The sequence below is a fragment of the Vulpes lagopus genome, chromosome 9 (genome assembly GCF_018345385.1).
Source record: "Vulpes lagopus strain Blue_001 chromosome 9, ASM1834538v1, whole genome shotgun sequence".
Lineage (NCBI taxonomy): Eukaryota > Metazoa > Chordata > Mammalia > Carnivora > Canidae > Vulpes > Vulpes lagopus.
Genome location: NC_054832.1, coordinates 48,492,985 through 48,504,037, shown reverse-complemented (window position 1 = coordinate 48,504,037; position 11,053 = coordinate 48,492,985). Strand labels below are relative to the sequence as shown.

The 11,053-nt window shown below is 37.6% G+C and overlaps 1 long non-coding RNA gene across 1 annotated transcript; it reads left to right on the top strand.

Annotated features, from left to right (window-relative positions):
* The first annotated feature begins 374 nt into the window (after positions 1–374).
* Positions 375–10,528, top strand: LOC121498918. Its single transcript, XR_005989944.1, has 3 exons — positions 375–543; positions 5,097–5,232; positions 10,369–10,528. It is a non-coding gene; the product is annotated as an uncharacterized LOC121498918 (long non-coding RNA).
* The last annotated feature ends 525 nt before the right edge of the window (positions 10,529–11,053 follow it).

Below are 11,053 nucleotides of genomic sequence, written 5' to 3'. Positions count from 1 at the left end.
GCTCGACTGGAGTGTCTGCATGCAGGTCTATACTACAGGACTTGAGTTAGGTCTAAGCAGCCTTCACAAGGCCTTGAGGAGAAGGAAGAACAAAAGAAGAGTCTGTAAGAAGTCACAAAGACTTCTGTGAGCCAGCAGAGCCAAGTCACTGAATGAGACCAAAGGGTAGGGGTGGGGGATAAAAATTGGGAAAGAGGTTAAACCTGGCACTAGAAGCAACTGGAATAGAGACAGAACAAGGCTGAAAAGTATTCACTGGATTTTGCAATTAGTGGATAACTGCTGACCTTAAAGAATACAGATGTAGAGGAGTAGGCATGCAAAACTCATTGGGTGGAAGATTTAATGTTAAGAGGGCTAGTTAATGGGGTAAACTGACTGCTTTTGTCAGAGAACTGTGAGGCAAAAAAGAGTTAGGGTGGGGTCATTGGAGGCTTTTAGTTTTGCACGTTGTCAGATGCGAGTAAGTGAAGTTTATCTACCTCCTGAGAAGAAATAGATGAAGAGGAAAATGTTGAAGACATAAAAGGAAAACTGAGAAAAGTATGTGAGTAGTGGTGGTTCAGAACTCAGGTAAATGTAGTGTGTGTGTGTGTGTGTGTGTGTGTGTGTGTGTGTGTGCGTGTGTGTGACCAAAGGAAAGAAGGTAAGGATGGGAAAAAAGGGCAGGTAATTTCATAGCTAGGAAGTGACAGGTAGTTGAAGGGGCTCAAGCCTGAATGCTTCATCTCTGAAACTGCAATCTTTGGATGGAGATGACTAAAGGGCAAGGTACGGCGACTGCAACATTGTTGTAAAGAAGGACACAAAAGCAAAAGAAAAGGCAAAAGATTTTTGTACACTGATTAAAACACAGTCTTTAAAAAAATTTATCTAGCAAAAAAAAAAAAAAAAAGGAGATCAACTAATCAGGATCTTAAAAGTTCCTGTTCTTGTCTTTGAAACAAAGGTTAAGTTAATGAGTATGTAAAGCCCCTGAAGACATGTACATTTCATCTTCAGTCTCCTGCGGACACAGAATTCCTTGTCAAAAGAGTGAGGTAGCCAATATCAGGGCTGGCCCATAGCTTAGAAGGAAACCTGCTGCGGAAAGCTCTAGACAAATGTGAATCTAAATTCAGAAAAATGATGTGTATCTACAGTGACAGAGGGGAGTAGAAGTAGACGGGCTACTTGCGGAGAGGCCAAAGTCATGAAAATTTTGATTTTGATGTAAGCAGAGACCTCAGGGCAGAGAAGACTAGAGTAAGTAGTAGTAGACAGCACCAGGGTGGGTAACTGGAATGGGGTTAATGGCAGAAAATATGGACTCCTGTTGCTCATGGGACAGATCATATGAGTATCTTCCTTCTAGTTCACTTCTCTGTACCTGCCGTGTGGTTCTTGTCCTCATAGTTTTTCAAAAAAGGCTCCTGTTGGCTTTAGTCTTAGTATTCTTACAGTTACCCTCCATCATTTGAGCCATATGGATGGTCTGTATCCTATACATCCAAACAGAATCTATTTAACATGCGTGCCTTACAAAGAGAAAAGACTGGGGCCCTTGAATGGCTCAGTTAGTTGAATGTCTGACTTTTGGTTTCAGCTCAAGACATGATCTCATGGTTTTGGGACCGAGCTCCATGTGGATTCTATGCTCAGTAGGAAGTTCGCTTGAAGATTCTCTGCTTCTACCCCTGTCCCCACTCGTGCATGCATGCTCTTTCTCTAAAATCAATCTTTTTTTTTTTTTTTAATTTTATTTATTTATGATAGTCATACAGAGAGAAAGAGAGAGGCAGAGACACAGGCGGAGGGAGAAGCAGGCTCCATGCGCCGGGAGCCTGATGTGGGATTCGATCCCAGGTCTCCAGGATCGCGCCCTGGGCCAAAGGCAGGCGCCAAACCGCTGCGCCACCCAGGGATCCCCAATCTTTTTTTTTTAAAGGGAAGAACACATTGTGATATTAAAAAAAATTTAATTCACTGCAAAAATTTATCAAGTCATCTCTCCTAGTCAGAAAATATGCTCTTTGAGCAGGATTGTATATAGTAAACTCATTTGCCAAGACAGAATTGCTATTCAATAAAAACACTTTTCTGCCTCATATCCTCTTTTTTAGATGTATTTGTTCCAATAAGAATATACCTTCTGGATTCTGAACAACGTAAGACTTTGATAAATCAGTTCATTTGGGGGTTACCTATCCCATAAATCTTTATGATGACCTTAACCCATTTCTTTTATAAGCTAATTATGACCAACTTTGTTTCCTTAATGCTAGCATAGTGTTAACACATGATTGAAAATTAACTTAAATATTGTCCTCACTTGTATTATGTAACATTTCCATATCTTTATTATGATAAGAAACAAACGTTTAGTAGAAAATAAATACAAAAAAAAAAAAAGGAAAAGGGAAAAAAAGAAAATAAATACAGTCACGCCACTACAATGCATGGACCTGTCTTAGGCCTTGGGTACTGAAGAATTAATGGAATTCTCTTCCCTCTCAAGAAGATTTACAGTCCAGCAGAGGAAATGAAAATGCAAAATAAGTTCAATATAATGTGATTTATAACTGCTAGAATGTAGATAGGTGCAGGAGGAAAGAGTAGCTCTGAGGTAGGAGAGAGAAAGAGAAATAAAAGAGGTTGTAATCTATCACATTATTGCTGAGTTCAGCAACTAAAACTTACTTTTGAGTTTCAAGATGTTCAAAAGTAAGTAGGATTGTCCCTACCTAGCAAAGGCAGGATGGATGAACAATGGGCAATGTGGGTGGCATATAATGACATGGACTTAATTCAGACTTACTCTAAGCAGAGGGAGTAGGATCTCTAAAAATAGTGAAGAGGTGTTCTGGAACTAGAAGTAGTTTCATATGTGTATCAGTTATCTTTGGTCACACCAAAGCTGTGTAACAAATCATTGTCAATCTTAAACCATAACCATTTACTGTTTATCATGAATCTATGGGTAGGCGGGATGGATCTGATTGTGTTCTGTCCCTCTAAGTTCACCCTTATATCTGTGATCAGCTGTCCTGTAGCTAGGAGCTACCTGGTGTAAGACGGCCTCAGCCAGGATGACATGTCCCCACTGTGTGACATCTCATCCTCAACCAAACTGGCCTGGGCTTTTTTCTGTGACAGAGGCAGTGTTAGAGCAACAGCACATCGGGCCTTTAGAGGACTACAGAGAGAAGCAGCACATCATCCACATTCTATAAGGCAATGTAAGTCACCAGGCCAGTGCAAATTCAAGAAGTGGGAAAGTCAGTAAGGGCTACGTAGTCACATAACAGAGTGTGGAGAGGTAGGAAATTAGGATCATTTTGTGATCTCTCGGTGTTGTCACTGTGTAGGAACAGAAGGGTGGTGGGAGATCAGTCTGGGAAGTTTATATACCCCAGGCCTTGTGAGTGGAGATGAGAAATGTGAACTGGAGGGTCAAGTGAGACTTGGAAGGATTGGAGGCAGAGCACCGAGAGGATCACTGTCTCACTTTAGGAAAATATCTCTGGCAGCAATAAAGAGGATGGATTGGAGAGATCAGACCTTTTCCTTGTAAACAAATATCTGAGATGGAACTCTGCATAGTTATCTATTTATTTATATCCCACCTCATTCCAAAGAAGATATGATGCTGCAACTCTTCCATAGTTGCCATCAAAAATATATGTATTTATGCCCTGTCTACTTCTATAAAGAATTTGAAGCAGCTCTAGTTGAATTCTGCCCAAGGGCCATCTTGGAAGTAAGTCGCTGTCTGTATTAACTGAGCCACCAGTAAATGAAGCCCCCAGAGCTTCTGGCCAAAGAATATTCCTGGAGGTGAAATAAACAGAGGTGAATTTGGCTGCTTGAAAACACATGTAAGCTCTTTATTTAGAAGTCTGATTCCATGATGGCTGAAGAGAAAGAAAGGTATGGCAGGCTGAGTGAGTTCAAAAAGAATAGTTACCATTCCAGTCATCTTAGGAAACACTGCAATAATTTCTGCTTAGCAGACACAAAAATAGGCTGGTAAAACTGATAGCTCGCCTGTAGAACAAAGCTGAAATAACCAAAAAGACTGCAGAGATTCAACAAGTAACTGGCAAAGCGGAAAGTTGCTTTTCAGCCTCTTGTTAATGTTGGAACTTGAAAAAAGTCTATTTTGCATATGAAAGCAAAAACAAAATAGAAATGAGGGTGAGGGGCATGGGATTCTCATAGGAGGTTCTTTCTGAAATTCAGTCGGTTTTGTTTTTAGTAACCAAGAGGGAAAATTCATTTTTAAGTTGTGTTTGTCAGTGAGTAAATTCTTTAGTTTCCGGACGAAGAACCTAGATCCTACTGTTTCCATTCACCTTATATACTTTCATTGAAGACATGGCTGTGCAGCTGGGTGCTAAGTCCTGGGACTACGGAGATGGATTACATATGGTCCTGGTACTTCAGTTGCTCATGGATAGACACAGAATAAGACGGAGCCACAGATCTTGTTATGTGCTAGTACCTAAAAATGCTGTGAGGCCAAACAATAAAAGGCAAAATCCCAGGTTTCTCTGTGTTACTGCTTTGTCTCCAGTTCATATTCTCAGGACAAGAACCAAAAGATAACTGTGCTTTTGCTTGCTGTAGGTTAACATGTTCATTTGATCATGAACTTCTGTTGCCTAGACAAGAGGCTATGCCTCTAGCTGGTACTAACATGTAGACTTCTTTCATCCAAAATGTTCCCAGAGAGCTTGCAACACTCCCCAGTATGGATATACAGTTTAGATGTCGGTCTTCTTATTGATAGATGTGATGCTGACAGCTGTGGTGACAGAAGGTCCCCGCTGCGTTGCAACCCCGGTGCATGCCTGCTACCCCAGAGGACCTGTAGTAACACCCCTCTCAAAGGAGTACTAGTTTCGATGATAAATTACATGGTCACCGTATTAATTCTAATGAGAGATCCTCAGTTAAAGCTGAGCATCCAAACTGGTTTTTTTCCAAAAGTGATTCTTTTTTTATGGATTCCAAGTTACCTACACTCTCTTGCACAAGGCCTTTTTTGGGTCAGGGGTGTGAATTTTCATGATGTTGGGCCTAGTTTGAGAGTGTTTTTGTGGTTGTGCAACCAGGTTTTCTTCAGAGCAGAGGTGACTACTCCTTGCGGAGATCATGACCGTGGGGGACCGTGGGGGACCCATCACTCCCCTGAAGGAGAAAAGCTGGCTCCTGTAACTGCTTGATAATTGCCACCTTAACAAGTGAGAGGTGAGACACTCTCTCAATACACTTTGCACCTGAATGAAAATTCACACACCAATCTTAAAATTTCACCACTATGTTATTTTAATACTTGCATATTTGTTAAGTACTTGTCATGCATCCTAAAATATGCTGAAAATAAAGGTCTCAAAGAGAATTTTAAAAGGCACTGGGACAAAATGTTTTTTGCTGTGTGTGTGTGTAGAGGTGGGTGGGGGAACATGGGCAGGGATTTGGGCCTCTGTTTTCTTTTTCTGTCACAAATTATGCATCAATTTTTCATGTCAATTAATCGTTCCACAATGAACTCTCTTTGGGTACTTTACAAATTGGATGTGACTCAACCATTTTTTGTCTAGTAAGCTTTTATGGTTTGGATTTCTATAATAATTACTATTTGGTATGAGCCTTGTTTGATTGAGTTCTATTTATTACATGAACTACTGGAAAGACAGACTCTGGCCTTTGGACCAGTTTGAGTCAGAGCTTAGCCAGCCTATAACTGTGTGACCCAGAATAAAGGATATAAGGGTCTAGTTGCTTTGTTGTTGAGAGGACCATAATAGGGTTTTACTTCTAGTAGATTCTCAACAGATGCTAATGTCTTTCTCTTTGCACCTACTAAAGAAAATATCTTTTTGGACCTTTGAGTCTATAATTTTATGGATTTTTATCTCATCCCCATGAAACTACCTATAATTTTAAAAATTCTTGACCACGAATATCCTTAGATAAAATGAATATCCTTGGAGAAAAGACACCAATGTTTCTTTAGGCTTCAGATTTTGGGGACTTTCTTGCTAATGCAAATGAAGATGTCTTTTTTTTTTTAGATTTATTTATTTAGAGGGAGAGAGAGTGTGTGTGTGTGTGCATGAGCAGGGAGAGGGGCAGAGGAAGGGAAAGAGGGGGAGAAGGAGATTCCCCACTGAGTAAGGAGCTCAACACAGGGCTTGATCTCAGATGGTGACCTGAGCCAAAATCAAGAGTCAGATGCTTCACCAACTGAAGCACTTAGGTGCCTAGTTTAGATGTCTAGTTTAAGGAAATTAAAAACTGGTGGGCTACCTTCTATTTGTAGATACAAAGTATTGAGTTTAACATTTTTAAATTAACTTAAACATAGCTCTCTAAAATTAGCTGAAAGTATTTTTGTAAAAATTTCTAAAACACATAAAAAGCCGGGTTGCTCTAGTAATAAAGAATCATGGTCCATATGCAAATAATAGAAACTGACACCTTGTTCTGGAAGAAATACATGGCAGCATGTGAGGAAGATTTAGAAGGGTGAACTTGGAGAATGTGCCCAAAAGGGGAAATTCTTTTCAGGACATATATCTATTATAAGATGCTCATGATAAAAGTCAAATGATCTTTTAAAATGCCATTTAGAGGAACAAATATCTCCCCTGCTGGGAGGACACTCCCTCCATAGTAAGAACATTGGAAAGATATTTGATGAGGGCTGGAAAAGTGACAAGTATGCATGGAGGTGTTAGAGGTGGAACAGCAGTGCACACAAAAACAGTGGGGTGTTATACACGGGATAGAGAAATAGGGAAGCTTTGAAGGGGACATATATGAGGATACCAATTTGAACAGGGAAACTCTACCACAAAAATATCTTCCACTTGCTTGTGCACGTCACCCCTGCAGGGAAGAAAATGAGCACCTCTTGTGAAATCATACTCTCACACCTCTGTACTGTCAGCCTCTCTCTCCTTTTTTCTTTTTTATCTCCAAAGTACTAATCACATTTTATTTTATTTTATTTTATTTTTTCTAATCACATTTTAAAATGCTATACAATTCAATTAATTTTGTGTATTGTCTCTCTCCCCTTGCTAAAATGAATGAGAGCAGGTACATCTGTCTATGTAAAGAACAACATATTAGCTACTCTGCCTGATGTAGCAGGTGCCATTGTAATAAGCCATGTTTATTTATTATCTTTACTAATCACGGTGTTTTGCAAAGACTTTGGCAGTTTCTTAGAGTGGGTGCTAAAATTTTAAGGAAATCGAAGGAAAATGATCAGCTTCTGTTTTCCAGCAAGGGGACTGATCTTCAAAATGTCAAGGGAAGAACAAAGAAAAGGATTATGAAGGAATACAATGAACAATAGTATGCTAACCGATTAAATAATCTAGATGAAATGGGCCATTCTTAGAAAGAAATAAACTACCAAAACTAACTAAAAAGGAAATAGAAAACCTGAATAAACTCACAAGTAAAGAGGTTAAATCAGTACTTGGTAAACTTCCAACAAGGAAAAGTTCAGGATCAGTTGGCTTCACTGGTGAATTTTATCATTTGAAGAATAATTAACACTATCTTTTACAAATTCTTCAGAAAGTGAAATCCTTCTCAAGCTCTTCCAAGAACTCCCAGACTAATTCTATAAGACTGGTATTACCATGATACCAAAGTCAGAAAAGCAGATCACAAGAAAACTTCAGATCAATATCCCTCATGAAAAAAGATGCACATCAAAACCAAAATGAGATACTGTTTCATACCCACTAGGATGGCTATAATAATTTTAAAAGAGGGGAGGCAGTGTGGTTGTTCCTCAAAGAGTTGAAGATAGAATTACCATATGACCCAGCAATCCTACTCTTGGATGCATACCCAAGATAACTGAGAAGATACTCAGATAGTTGTACACTAATGTTATTTATTTATTTATTAAAGTTTTTTTACAGCAACGTGTGTTTTTTTTTTAAAGATTTTATTTATTTATCTGAGAGAGAGAGAGAGAGCACAAATGGGGAGGAGGGGCAGAGGGAGAGAGAGAAGCAGACTTCTCGTTGAGCAGGGAGCCTGATGTGGTGCTCAATCCCAGGACCCTGGGATCGTGACCTGAGCTGAAGGCAGGTGCTTAACTGACTGAGCCACCCAGGTGTCCCATCACCAATGTTTTTTAAAGCATTATTCATAATAGTCAGAAATGGAAACAACCGAAATGTCCATCAACTGATGGACAATAATGGCTAAATGAAAAGCCATAGAGTCATACAATGAAATATTATTCTGTCATAAAAATGAATGGAGTACTGACACATGCTAAAATATGGATGAACCTGAAAACATGCTAAGTGAAAGAAGCTGGACACAAAAGGCCACATACAATTGTAAAATTGTACAATTCCATTTATATAAAATGTTCAGAATAAGCAAATCCAGAGAAAGCAGATCAGTGATTATTGGTGTTGGTAGGGCAGGAGAACAAGAAGTGACTTCTTAATAGGTATGTGGTTTCTTTCGGGGATGATGAGAATGTTCTGGAATTAGTGGTGATGTTTCCACATTGTGAATGTACTAAAAGCCACTAGATTGTACACTTCAAAATGGTTACAATGGTGAATTTTATGTTAAGTGAACTTTACCTCAATAAAAAAAATCCTAAAAGGCTGATAGGGAAATAGAGTTAAGATACAACATTCATAAACTTCTCAGTGACACATGAAAGAAAACAGGTGGGGATGTAATTACAAAAAATCTAATAAAATTGGTATTATAGATCTACGTATGTTAAACAATTAAAAAATGAATAAATACTAAAATACATACGGTACTTTATCTTGAAAAATATCTGAAGTTTGCATGTAGGAGTGGTTGTTTGCACTCCCACTATGCTTGCTTACTTTGGCTCCATACCCACTACCATATATGTACCAGAGGAAATAAACAAAAGAATAAGAGATAAGCAAGATGAAGAGAGAAAAGAAAAAGGAGGAAAAACTACAAGACAAACTGAGAGGAAATGGGAATGTTAAAGAGAGTTTAGGGCAGGAGGCTTATAGCTGGAGAGTTTTTGTGTAGTGGTGATTGAAGAATCACTTGAAATAAAAAAGAACCTTATAGCAGATGTGGATGGGTGGATGTGGTGGCCCAATACACTTATGAAGAGTGTGCCTGGACACATTTTACATATTCCTACACAGCTCCATTCAGCTGGGTGCAATTTTCTGCATTTACCAGTTGGAACAAATTTAGATTTTCCAATATGCATTAAAGCAGAATTGACTACATTATAATAGCCTTTTCATGTAATTATGAGGGTTTCAAAAAAAAAAAACTATTTCCCTAAAACTCAACAAATTCTTAAAGATTAGCTTCAGTGTAGAATCTTAAACCATACTAATAAGCTTTTCACACTCCATTACATTAAAGTTCATGGCCTATCTTGTATTTTGAATAGATTGTTTACCCATGCACGATTTTGTAATATCATCCTTTGGCCCCTTGGAAAGTATTGGTTCATTGAGTTACTAGCAAACTGGATCCAACCACATTTTTTGAAAAAAGGATTATATTCCATGACTAAGTGGAATTTATCCTAGGATGCAAGATTATTTCAACATATTAAAATCAATGTAATACATCATAATAAAAGAATAAAGGACAAAAACTACATAATCATTTCAATAGATGCAGAAAAGCATTTGACAAAATCTGATACCCTTTTATGATAAAATAACATTCAACAAATCAGAATTAGAAGGAAACTTCTGCAACTTGATAGATACTATCTACAAAAACCCACAGCTAGTATTATACTTACTAGTAAAAAACTGAAAACTTTCCCCCAAATCAGGAACAGAGCAAATACACCTACTCTCACCATGTCAGCATTCAACATACAATTCAATGTTGTACTTGTGATTTAGCTAGTATAATTATAAAAAGGGGAAAGAAGGAATATTCAAAATGGAAAGGAGTAAAACTATCTGCAATTAATTGTAGAGGACATCATATGGAAAAATCCTAGGAAAATACAAAAGAAAAACAGAGTTAATAAACAAATTCAACAAGGTTTCAACATACAGTATGCAAAAATAAGTTATATTTCTATACACTAGCAGTGAACAATCTGAAATAAAATTTTTAAAAATTCCATTTCAATATTATCAACAATTATAAAATTGTTACAAATAAAATCAACGAAAGGAGTTCAAGATTTATACTCTGATAGCTACAAAACATTACTGAAAGAAATTAAAGACTTAATAAGTGGAAAGACATCCTATGTTCATGGATTGAAAGATTTGATATTGTTAATTTAAGATGGCAATACTTCTCAAATTGGTCTACATAGTGCAATTCCAGCTGCCTTTCTTTTTTTTTTTTTTTTTCCAGAAATGGACAAGCTGATCCAAAAATTCGGATAGAAATGGAAGAAACCTAGATAGTTTAAAAAAAAAAACAAAGATGAAGGACTCACACTTACCAAATTTCAAACCTTACTACACTGTAGTGGTATAAGGATAATATAGAGAACAGGAAGAGAATTGAAAGTACATGAATAAACCTCACATTTACAGTCAATTGATTTTCAACAAGGGTTCCAAGAATATTCAATGCAGAAAGAATAGTCTTTTTAACAAATGGTGCTGGTACATGAAAAGATGCTCAACAGCATTAGTTATTATTGAAATGCAAATCAAAACCACAATGAAATACCACTACACACCAATAAGGGCTATAATAAAAAAGTTGAAAAATAACAAGTGCTGGCTAAAATGGGGATAAATTGGAACCTTCTCCAACTGTGGTGAGAATGTAAAATGGCACAACTGCCTTTGAAAACAACTCTTCAAAACAGATTAAACAGAGTAACCCTGTAACTCATCAATTCTACTCATGTATACATCCAAGAGAAATGAAGACATATGTCCATACAAACATTTGCATGCAAATGCTCATAGCAGCATTATTTATAGTAGCCCCAAAGTGGAAACATCTGACATGTCTGTCAACTGATGAGTAGATAAACAATACATGGTACATCTCTACAATATTATTTGGCACTAAAACCAAATGA